Genomic DNA, 11,981 nt, shown 5'->3' with positions numbered 1-11,981 from the left:
CTAAGATAGTTAAGTTAGTTATGTTAATAAGTTGCTTTAAATGTGTCTGGTATTTGGAATTGTTGTATCAACTATGGTTGAATCAACCATTTATCAGATCATCAAAAACATTGAAGAGAGAGAGGTTAAATTGCTGTGTAAAAAGGTGTTGGGTACCTAAGACAGTTCAACAGTGTCAGGATATCTCATAAAAACAATTCAGCTATCAATGTAGAGCTTGCTTAGAAGTGGCAGTAGGTAGGTGTCACTGCATTTGCACGCACAGTGAGGCAAAGACTTTTAGAGAGAGGCCTATTGGAAATGAGGGCAGGAAGAAGCTACTTTTATCCACAAAAAACATTAGGACCAACTGACGCTTTGGAGGAAATACAGGGATTGGACAGTAAGGAACTGTGGTAGCTTTTTTTTTTCTTTTAATGAAATCTCCTTCAGACTGTTTGAGACATCTGCAAGAATGACTGTCTGGAGAAGAAAAAGTGACAGCTACCTTGAGTTCTGTGTCATACAAACAATAAAACAACCCAAAACCATTCATGTGTGTAGTTGCTTTTCAGCAGTTTTTCCAATGAATACTGTCATGAATAAAGAATGGCATCTAAACATATCCCAGTAGTAAATTCTCCCAAAGATTCAGAAGCAATTTGGTGATGAAAACATGCCTTTTTTCTAGATAAAGGCGCACCATATCTCAAAGCAAAAGTGATACCGTGAACAAAATATTGACATTGACAGGGAATACCCCAGATCTCAATCTCCATGACAACCTATGATCATTCCTCAAAAGGTGGATAAACAAACAAAAATTCAGAAATTGTGATAAACTCTAAGCACTGATTAGGCTGGAATGGGTTGCCATTTTCCAGGTTTTGGCCCAGAAGATGAAATCCAACATGCCAGGGTGAATTTCAGAAGTCTTGAAAAAAGGGAGTCAAAACTGTAAACATTGGTCAATGCAAATTTAAAACTTATGAAATACTTATAATTGTACTTCTCTAACTATACATAGCAACTTCAATTGGATACAGATTGAAACTAATATAGATAATAACTAAAAAGAAGTACTCCTCATATATATCTTTTGATTATACAGTTAATCATCATCATTCACATGGCCACGGAGACAGTTTCCTCATCAGGGGAACGACTTCCACCCAAGTACACTAAGTTCGCTGATGAACCCTGCACCTCATCTCTTGGGGGGGAAACACGTCGGAATGGGCTTGTGAACATTTCTAGAGATAAGTACATCATCTTATCAACTGTTGGTCTGCTTGAATTTGACCAATTTACTGATCCTTATGGATCTTTGCTAAGTTAGTATCTGTACTGTCTGGTGAGATGCTGTCCCTTGTGAACACCTATAGTTTACATTGTTGATCATATTCCTAGGTATATTTATGATTGGCTGTTATTTATTTTCCACTACATTATACATGTCCATATTTGTTACACAGATTTATTAGTTCTTATTGGTATTATATGATACAACCTTATAATCAATAATTTGGGCTTTCAATTAAAGTGCCATATCTTTTGAGGGTTCACTCAAATAGAAACCATTCAATTTTTCTGCATATCCTTGCAGTCTATGACTATCCCTGCAGTCTATGATTTTGTACTACCTTAGGGTCATTTATCCAGACAAATTCTAAAATTTTTAAACTTAGCACTTTATTGTTTGGTGATGGTGGTGGCTTTTTGGATAGTTAATCCTTTTAGGGGTCATTTAGGGATAGCCTGCCTTAAACGGGGGCACCATATCGAACTTAGCATGTCTACCTTTGTCTCTTTCCCTCTCTACGTTCATTAATCTCATGGGGATATGTTCTTGATCCTTCATTTTGCTAGACTCTTGTATGGGCATTTATAATTAAAAGTTACATTTTAGGAGTACTTCTTTTTGGTTAATACTTTTGTAACTATAGAAATATCAGACTTAATCTAAAAACGCTGAAGCAGCAAATCTTTGTAAAAACTAAAATTTGTGTCTCAACATTTTGGGCCAAGAATTAATCCAATCAAAGCAAAATATTATCTAAAGCCCAAATTCCACAGCTTGTCATTGGCATAAAAACTGAATAATATATTGCACTGGAATTTAAATGCATCTATTAAAACCAATTCTGTTGTGTTATTTTTTTCTTGATGTGATTGAATAAAGTAGGTTTGTTTTGCAACACAAGTAAATAATAACCAGGGGATTTTTGTTTAATTGCGCTTCAAGTTATCTGCAGCCTTAAATCCATATCTCTTCTTATCAGCTGCCTTCAACATCCACCTCATAAGCAGACGCCACACAAAGACAATTTGTCACAGCTGCGTTCCTCTTGCCCAGTACTGCTGGAAGTTCGATAACAAATGTAGAAGCCGATGGCAAGTTAAACCCAGCTGTAATACCTTCATTAACACAGCTATAACCCCATGTTGAGACTGATTAATTATTAAGCAGGAGAAAAATGCTGAGTACCTCATTTTATCACTACGTTATCCCACGGCTGTGATTTTACATATTTTTTCATTTGCTTATGAATTCAGAAATGAGAATTTTGTGCCTTAATGCAGCTGGTTATGTGGAAAAGAAACATATTCTCAGCATTGCGCCTTCTTCAAATCTATAATTGCAACATCGAAAATAGTCTTAAATGCAACAAAGTAAATGGCTTCCATCTGTGTAAGTGGATTCTCAAAGTGAAACTGGGGAAATTATTTCCTGTGCAATTGCAATGTCAACCACAAACTCGTTGCCCGTAGAAATCAGCTCAAAATTTTAACAAGGCTGTCCATCATCTATCAATCTCCATGCATACCTGAACTAATCACCCAGTACGTCTCCACATGCAATCTCCAGTCCATAACCTGCTCCCACCAAACATAACTGACCTAATCAACTCTGCTCGGAGATTATGTATTGCAAAATATAATCTGCGGTCCTCAAAAGACCTTCTTTACTTCTCCTTTCGTCTGCTTTTTACATCAGCATCACTATCTATCCGTTTAACATGAAATATGTGACCCCAACAGGTCAGACTCTCTCCCACCATTAAAAAATAAGCTGAAAACCCACCCCTTCAAAAAACCCTGCAACCTACAGGAACCTGGCTCCTGCTTACTCCTTTCTCCTTCCCTTGCAGATTGCAAGTTCTGGCAGGCAGAACTCTCTTTGATCAGTCTGTCAATCATTTAGTTATGCTTAGTATGCTTGTTTTTTTTTATCTTACATTAAAGGGGTAATCCCATCTCCAAGATCCTATCCCAATATGTAGTAGGTAGAATAATAAATACATTATCAAATTCCTCCAATTAGAAATGTAGCATAGTTTTTCTGTTTCCCTATGCCTCTTTCTTCATGTGCAGGCACTGCAAGACTTTAGGTATCCATGGTTACGACCACTGATATAGTGAAAGTTAGTTAGCTAGTTGCTAGTGATCGTAACCATGGATACCTAAGGTCCTGCAAGGCCTGCACATGAGGAAAGAGACATAGCAAATTAGAAATACTATACTACATTTCTAATTGGAGGTATTTCCTAATATTACTATTATTTTACATATTACATCTCAGGATATGATTTTAGAGATGGGCATACCCATTTAAGTCAATTACAGAAACCCTTTCTCATTTGGACAGATTGAAAATATGTTAAAGGTAAATTATTATATTACATGTGATTCCGTGTCCTCCCATCTACATATTCTCGCTCTGACTTCACACATGCATATGTAATATCATTAATTGAATGGAAAGTCAACTAACCTTTCACTGTTATCTGCAGAGTTACAGATTAAACAGTGAGGCTATGTTGCAAGTTGAATGTCCATCGTACGCATTTTAAAGTCACAGTCAACCACTAATTTACATGAGTAAAAATTCAGCAAGAAAAAAACTGTTAGCTAAAAGTGACTTGTATAAAACAAAAACTGTACTTATTCCATCTTCATATAAAATACTGCATTACATCAAAGGAGCAATAAAAATGATGCGTTTCGACCAGGAATCAGTCTTGACGTTATGATTAAGACCATTTTAAAAGGATTAAAGAGATTTCACATCTGATTTTTACATGCAAAATTGTGGTGGCATGTCCAATTGTGATCCGAGTGATGGATAAAACTATATTTTATCACTTGGGAAAAACTGATTACTATCGGACCAAATTATCATGAAACTTTGTTGACAGTGATGAAATTTTTCTCTTATGTAAAAAAACTGAGGTGTGAATGAGCCCCTAGGACATTTTACAGTCCTGAATAGTGTTGAGCGATACCTTCCGATATGCAAAGGTATCGGTATCGGATTGGTTTGGCCGATATCCAAAAAATATCGGATATCGCCGATACCGATACCCGATACCAATGCATATCAATGGGACACAAAATATCGGAATGGTTCCCTGGGTCTGAAGGAGAGGAAACTCTCCTTCAGGCCCTGGGATCCATATTCATGTATAAAATAAAGAATAAAAATAAAAAATATTGATATACTCACCCCTCCGACGGCCCCGGTTCTCACCGGTCCAAGCATCTGCCTCCGTTCCTCCGTGAGCGGTCACATGAGCGGTCACGTGACCAATCACAAGCCGCGATGTCATCGAAGGTCCTTCACTCTGCATTCTTAGGAACGGAGGCACCGCTAAGAGCCAGGGTCCGCCGGAGGGGTGAGTATATCAATATTTTTTATTTTTATTATTTATTTTTTACATGAATATGGATCCCAGGGCCTGAAGGAGAGTCTCCTCTCCTCCAGACCCTGGGAACCATACGCACCACACACTTCCGATTCCGATTTCCGATATCGCAAAAACATCAGAACTCGGTATCGGAATTCCGATACAGCAAATATCGGCCGATACCCGATATTTGCAGTATCGGAATGCTCAACAGTCAACACTAGTCCTGAATCTAATCACTATGAATAATAAGTTATTATATCACTTCTTTGCCTATTCAGTTATGTACTTTCGTACATTTTCCTACCTTACTTCCAGACATGATTCATGTGTCTGCTTCTATTTTTCACAATCTGCTCACGTCCAGGTTTTTGGTAGGTAACATTTCATTTTATGCTACATTACATACCATATAGGTGATTTATTGCACCTTGCAGACATAGGAATCGCGTTGGAGACTGTTGGATTGTGCAACCCTCCAATTCACATGAAATGAATTCTTTATAGATAATTTATTTATCATCTTCTGCTGTAATTGGCGCCTAATAACAAAGAATTATCTTTTTTGTAGCGGTATCCTATTTAATAATTGTGCATATAAAAAAACTGTGTCTGGCTCTCTTACTGTAAGTAATTGTGTAATGAATCGGGCATTTAGAGTTTGCTTTTTAACAAGCATAGTTTCCTATAGCAATAAAACTCAGTCACTTGCAGCTTGAACACAAAGTAATGGGCCATAATCGATGTAAAAGGTATTGTCAGAGTCATTTCAGTAAAATATTTCTCTACTTCTCTTTGGAATTTGATATAATTTGTGCTCATTTTGCTCAGTAATGAAAACTTGGGGAAAATAGGTTCCTTACTGCAGCACGGGCACAGCAGCGGATTGTGTGAAGAGGTCATTGATTTTCATAGCATGGAGCCTTAAGTGTCCTTTTATAGCTGTCTGATAAATACATGGCAAAACAAAAGTTTCTAATTGTCTGTACAATGATTTGTAGCATTCTCTCTGTGAATATTTATACTGCAATTCTTCTGTTACATTGTGTCAGGTATTTCAGGACTGATCCTATCACTATAGTGTGAGAAATATCTTTGTTAGGATTTCTACAAAAGATATTTCTTATAATAAAGCAGTTTATTTGGCTTCTACCATCCTATATGGAATGTAAATGTCCTATGAAACATGAACATTCGCATCCAGTCTAATCCCGAAGCTGCATTAAGGCCGGGGTCACGTGTGACATGCGAGAAACTCGCTTGAGTCTCTTGCATCAATACCCAGCGCTGACGCTGGCACTCGGGGCCAGAGCATGTGGCTGCATGTATTTCTATGAAGCTGAATGCCCCAGTCCTGAGTGCCAGCGGCAGTGCAGGGTATTGATGCGAGAGACACAAGTGAGTTTCTCGCATGGCACTCGCAAGTGTGACCCTGGCCTTATTCTTAAAGCTTATGGTATAGAAGCGTTCTTAAGAACACTCGTTTCTGATAACCTTTCAGTGTAAACAGGGTGTCAAATGCCTGACGAATTAGCAAAATGCTCATTCGTTGGGCGAAGTAATTTTTTATTGAGGGCAAAAGATCATTGTCCCTGTGAGTGCATCGTCCGGCGCAAACAGGATTCGCACTGCTGAGATCAATGGTAGCCTATGCATGATGAATTATCTTTTACAGATTATTAAAGAAACCCTGCCATGAAGTTTTTTTTTCTCACTAAGTTGTGTATATGTAGTCTAGTATGTGGATGTTAATATGCTCAGCTACCGCTGTGTTCTTTGGTATCTCAGTAACGTCATTGCTCTTCAAACTCTCTGGCTTACTCTATGCATGAGCCAAAAGTCTCTTTTACAAGCATACGTGGTCTCATTTTGACGCTCCACTTACAGAGCACAGTGTGACCTGTAAAGAGGAGCAGTGCCACGTTGGGCTCCAGACAAGGTAGCAGTATTTATATTTTATTATTTTAACAAAAAGGGAAAATTGTTGTAGCATCCCCTTTTTTACTTATCGTTACATTTAATCTGCTGACCTACCTACTTAGCCACATAGTATACAATTTTTTATGTAGTATTATTTTTTGTCAGTTTACTATAAATTATTTTTATGAGCTATTTTTCATTTATTAATACTATATTATTCACAAAGTAGAAAACCACAACATGAACTTTAAATAAGAAATGTGAGTTTAATAATGTGAATTATTGAAAAGTCTGCTGAATTTGCCAAGAAAAAAATAATCTAGTCATAAGGGTCAAATTTACTGAAATATATCTTAAAGGGATTGTCCACTACTAGGACAACTCCTTCTTAAGCTTAATGTTCAGCCCCAATAAAATAATAAAGCCTACACTCACCTCACGTGCCGCCTCCGATTCCGCGATGTGGGAACTCAGCCTTCCCGGGTCTCTAATGCAGTGTTGTGACACGTGACGCTGGCACCTAATCAGCACTGGGGTCACTGTCTCCACCTTCGGATAAAATTAACATGAAGAGGAAGCCAGGAATCAGCTGTAGCCAAGACTTCCTCTTCATTCCAGTTTGTCCGAAGGAGGGGACAGTGATGCCAGCGCTAATTGGGAACCAGAAATTATGTGTCATTCAAACATATCACATCCCAGGGTCCGCGAGTGCCAACACCGCTGAAACCGAGCCGAGAATAATAGGTTGATAAGGTGGATAAATGTTTTTAATCATGTACAAAGATACTTCTTCCATGACTTTTGACAATTTAAGTAGGGATTGTTTCCACCAAAGATGAGCAAATCTGACAAAATCAGGATAGAGGGAGGCAGAGAAACATATAAAGGCTGTGAGAGGAATGGCATTCTTAACAGCTCGACCATAAAAAGATTGCATTGAGCATCTAATAGTTGGATTTAAAATTATTTCAGTGGAATGGAAGGGAAGATTACTAAGCAAAAGATATTAGTTTACAGGGTGTTAAATCCCCTACATGGCTATTTGGTTACTTTATAATGTGTCTTGGGTCTGAGGATCTGGATAATGCCCTAATAGAGCTGAACTGGTACAATTTTGTGCACTTAGTTTTCTCTTAAAATGTCAATGTGTGGCCAAGAGTTGCAATCACCCCTAATTATTTAGAGATAAATCTTTGGCTTTTTAAGAAAAATGTTTAACGGCTAAGGGTGCTTACAGAGTTTCTCCCCGATCATAAATTTGAAGGCTTATTCAGCTTTAAAGGATCACCTCTAGTGTTGAGCGATACCGTCCGATATTTAAAAGTATCAGTATCGGATTGGATCGGCCGATATCCCAAAAATATTGGATATCGCCGATACCGATACCTGATACCAATACAAGTCAATGGGACACAAATATCGGAAGCTATCCTGGATGGTTCTCAGGGTCTGAAGGAGAGGAGACTCTCATTCAGGCCCTGGGATCCATATTCATGTAAAAAATAAAGAATAAAAATAAAAAATATGGATATACTCACCCTCCGACGAACCCTGGCTGTCACCACTGCAAGCGTCTGCCTCCGTTCCTAAGAATGCAGAGAGTGAAGGACCTTCGATGACATCACGGTCATGTGAGCGGTCACATGAGAGGTCACGCGACCAATCACAAGACCGCGACATCATCGCATGTCCTACACTCACTGCATTCTTAGGAACGGAGGCTGCCGGTTGCACCGCTGAGAGCCAGGGGCCGTCGGTGGGTGAGTATATCCATATTTTTTATTTTTATTCTTTATTTTTTACATGAATATGGATCCTGATTCCGATTTCCGATATCGCAAAAAATATCGGAACTCGGTATCGGAATTCCGATACCGCAAATATCGGCCGATACCCGATATTTGCAGTATCGGAATGCTCAACACTAATCACCTCACATCTGTCACATGAATTAAGGGGTCTGGACAATGTAACCTGTATGTTTAAATGACTGATAAGTAAAGTTTTCTAAATGCATTGCTTGTTCTGGCTCCCTGGCGTTACACCTACTCAAACTGTAGCTCCATAAAAAATGATTGTCGCTACAAGCTCTGCATTGTTATAAATGTGTTCTGCCAATAATGACCAAAAATGCGTTGCACATAAAGAGTAAGCCTGTGTAACCGGCCATACAAAAGTGACTTACGTCTGAGAATTGCAGCTTCAGGTTATTTTAAATTAATGAGAGTTTCACAGCAAACATTGAATTTTTTTGTTTTACTAAGTAGAAAGATGTGTGGGTCCCTCCGGGCCAAATAAAACTGTAACTGATGTTTGCGTTTCACTACATTGATCTTCTGTTGCCAGAAATCTTTAGCAACACTTAAGATGTATACAAGCACCCTCAGAGCACTACTCAAAGCTGGAAATAGCATGCAAACTTAATCTCACCTGTATCTGATGATGTCATCTGTAGGAGAAGAGTATTTTAGCACATCTGGAAGAGCATCTTCCTTGCTATGTCTTTTGACGTAGCCTTGTTCTCACAAAAGCTTATATTCGCTACAATTTTAAGGTACATGTATTGTATATGATGACCGCTTAGTAGCGACTATGTTTCATTTTCAGGTAGCTTTATTTAAATTAAAAGCTTTGTGACCAATTTTTATTCTTCTGATACATCTTAAACTAAAAATGAAGCCATATTTAAAATAGTATTCATTACAAAGGTCCTTAAAGAGAACCTGTCATCTAGTTCATGCTGCCCCAAAACTGTGTTTTATAGAAAACGCAACTCAAAAATCCAGCCAGAACTATATTTGGAAATGAGTTTGATTCCGAACCCCAGCTGGCTCTTCCCAGAACGACTGTAGGTGATTGACAGGTCTGTAACCATGTCCCAGCACTGTCTGAAAGCCAGATTTAATGCTGAGCTGGGCAATGATGGGGCATGGTTACAGCCGCAGCTCATTATGTACTGAGCAATGACTGAAGCCGCGCGTCCACCCCTATGACTGAAATCCAGAGGCTGCCAGGAAGAATAAAGTTAATTTACTCCTGGCAGCGAGGCTTTCAGCTGGACAGCTTCAGAATGCTATTAACCTGCAGAATTACCCCATATCTGCAGGTTAATAGCATTTTTTACATGACAAGTTTCCTTCAATATTATCCACCAAATTGTCAGTGAATATTAAAACTTTTGTTTGCTACATGTTTTGCATCTTTAAATCCACCGATATTTTTCATTGTATTATAATTTTTTATCAACTTTGTTTGAAATATAGGTATATGCTTTATATAAAATGATATGTAGAGGAGATTTGCACCATATACATCTTTTTATATATACAGTCTTTTCATGAGTATAACGTAGCAATAATATGCAATATCTTTGATTTCTTTTTTTATGCCCTCATCCTTACATGTAACCCTGTGCATCTACAGTCCATGGCAGAGTTGCAAAAATCACAGACAGCCAACCTTATTTTTAAGAACACATTCGAAAAACATAATAAATTATTACATTTTACATTGTATATTTCCACAACCTGTAATACAGATACTATATAATTCTAATAGGAACACCTAGTCGCTATTTACTGTAAACTGTAACATGATGAAAATTGCAGTCATAGTATTCTGTACCAGTTTCTCCTGCTTCAAAAAAATCATGGAGACACCAAATATTTTTAAGACCCCCCGAAAAAGTGCCCTTTTTTAAAAAGATTGTCCAGGAATTTCAATGAAATAAATATACAAGTTACAAAAAAAATTACCATATAAAACCAAGAAAATTTTTAATAGTAATGCCAAAAACAGCAAAGATATGATGGGAAAATAAAAAATGGTACTCACCTTCTCTGTCAATTTTTCCAGCACGATTCTGCCAATTTTTGGGCAAGATTTTTCTAGATTTAGCAATCAATATAATTTAATTGAACCTTTGACAGCATAAATTATGGTACGTTATTTTAGTATATAAATAAATGAATATGGATAAAAGAAAATATATCTAACACCTTTTGTCCACCGTTTTAAAATTAGTTCTTTATTTTAGACGGTGCAAATAAAGAGATGCTTGCAATGCAATAAGTAGTCGGAAACCACATTTTCTGGTCTGTGAATTGTTATTATTACCACTATAATAGGTTATATCCTCAGATTTATTACAAACCGAATTGCAATATCAGCTCATTACACAGGGAGCTCTTAAATTGAAAACTTTTAAAGCAAAGTTTAATGCTAATCATTCAAGCAGGGGCGGACATAGACAGAAGAGGGCTCCAGTGCAAGAACAATATACGAGTCCCTTACAGCTCATCATATTACACCCGCTTATGTGTCTACAACAAATTCTGCTTTCTACTTTGGTGGTGGAAATTGGCTCCCTTATCATTTGGGTCGCTGTGTGGCTGCACAGGTTACACCAATGATATGTCCGCCCCTGAACACAACTTATTATTTTCTGACATGACACCTATCTACAACATATAGTTTGTAGATCCCGCTGAATGAGTATGAATCTATATCTGTATGGACAGAACAATGAAATGTTATTTCACTAGAAACAAATGATCATATGCATGATTAAAAGGGTTAGAATTAGAGATGAGTTAATTTGATTGGGTCCCTGCAAATTTGGCGAGCTATAGCGCTGACTGAATAAGCTGCAGAGGGAACCCGGATACATGGAGCGCGCCGGCTGATCAGTTGTTCGGCTGACAATCACGACACATAAATGGAGAGCCCAACACACAGGCTTTCCATGCATGTGTCACGACTGTCACACAGCCGTGACACATGCAGAACAGCTGATCAGCCCGAGCGATCCAGGAAGCCAGGTTCCCTCTGCAGCTTATTCGGTAAGCACTATAAGCCCTGACCCAATTAAAATCGCTCATCTCTACTTAGAATGGCTTTACACAATTTATAATAGCAATAAATTATCACATGTGACTGAAGACATGTTGCACATACAGGCAAATCAATGAGATTTACATAATATTAGAGCATGTAAAGCCAACTTAGAAATTAGCTAATTAAATAGAACCTGAATGCATGGATTTTACTAAAGTAACTAGAGTCTAGGCAGTAGGTTTCATAAAGCAACAATAAAATTCATACCTGTCCTGGAGTTATCCAGTGTTTCAGCACTGAGAAATGAATCTTTGAAGCCACATGTAAATTACTTTTTTAGTGCATTGGAGGGTGGGGGGCTTGTCTAGTGCATGAAGAGACCCCCAATGCACTTTATGGCTACTTTTCACGTGGCGCCAACATTTGCATTCTCAGCACTAGCACATCTGGACCGGTTTGCTTTGAGATATATATGCAATAGATTTCAAAATGAGGGAAGAAAAAAGCATTAAAAAGCCCAGAAAGTACCATGAACTGTATAGAAATTAATTCTAACAA

The 11,981-nt window shown here is 37.9% G+C and overlaps 1 long non-coding RNA gene across 1 annotated transcript; it reads left to right on the top strand.

Moving 5' to 3' along the window:
* Positions 1 to 342: 342 nt before the first annotated feature.
* Positions 343 to 10,599, top strand: LOC143808326 (uncharacterized). Its single transcript, XR_013221923.1, has 3 exons — positions 343 to 3,008; positions 4,032 to 4,241; positions 4,892 to 10,599. It is a non-coding gene; the product is annotated as an uncharacterized LOC143808326 (long non-coding RNA).
* The last annotated feature ends 1,382 nt before the right edge of the window (positions 10,600 to 11,981 follow it).

The sequence above is a fragment of the Ranitomeya variabilis genome, chromosome 2 (genome assembly GCF_051348905.1).
Source record: "Ranitomeya variabilis isolate aRanVar5 chromosome 2, aRanVar5.hap1, whole genome shotgun sequence".
Classification (NCBI taxonomy): domain Eukaryota; kingdom Metazoa; phylum Chordata; class Amphibia; order Anura; family Dendrobatidae; genus Ranitomeya; species Ranitomeya variabilis.
Note: the sequence above shows the minus strand (reverse complement) of the source record. Positions and strands in the feature narration are given on the sequence as shown.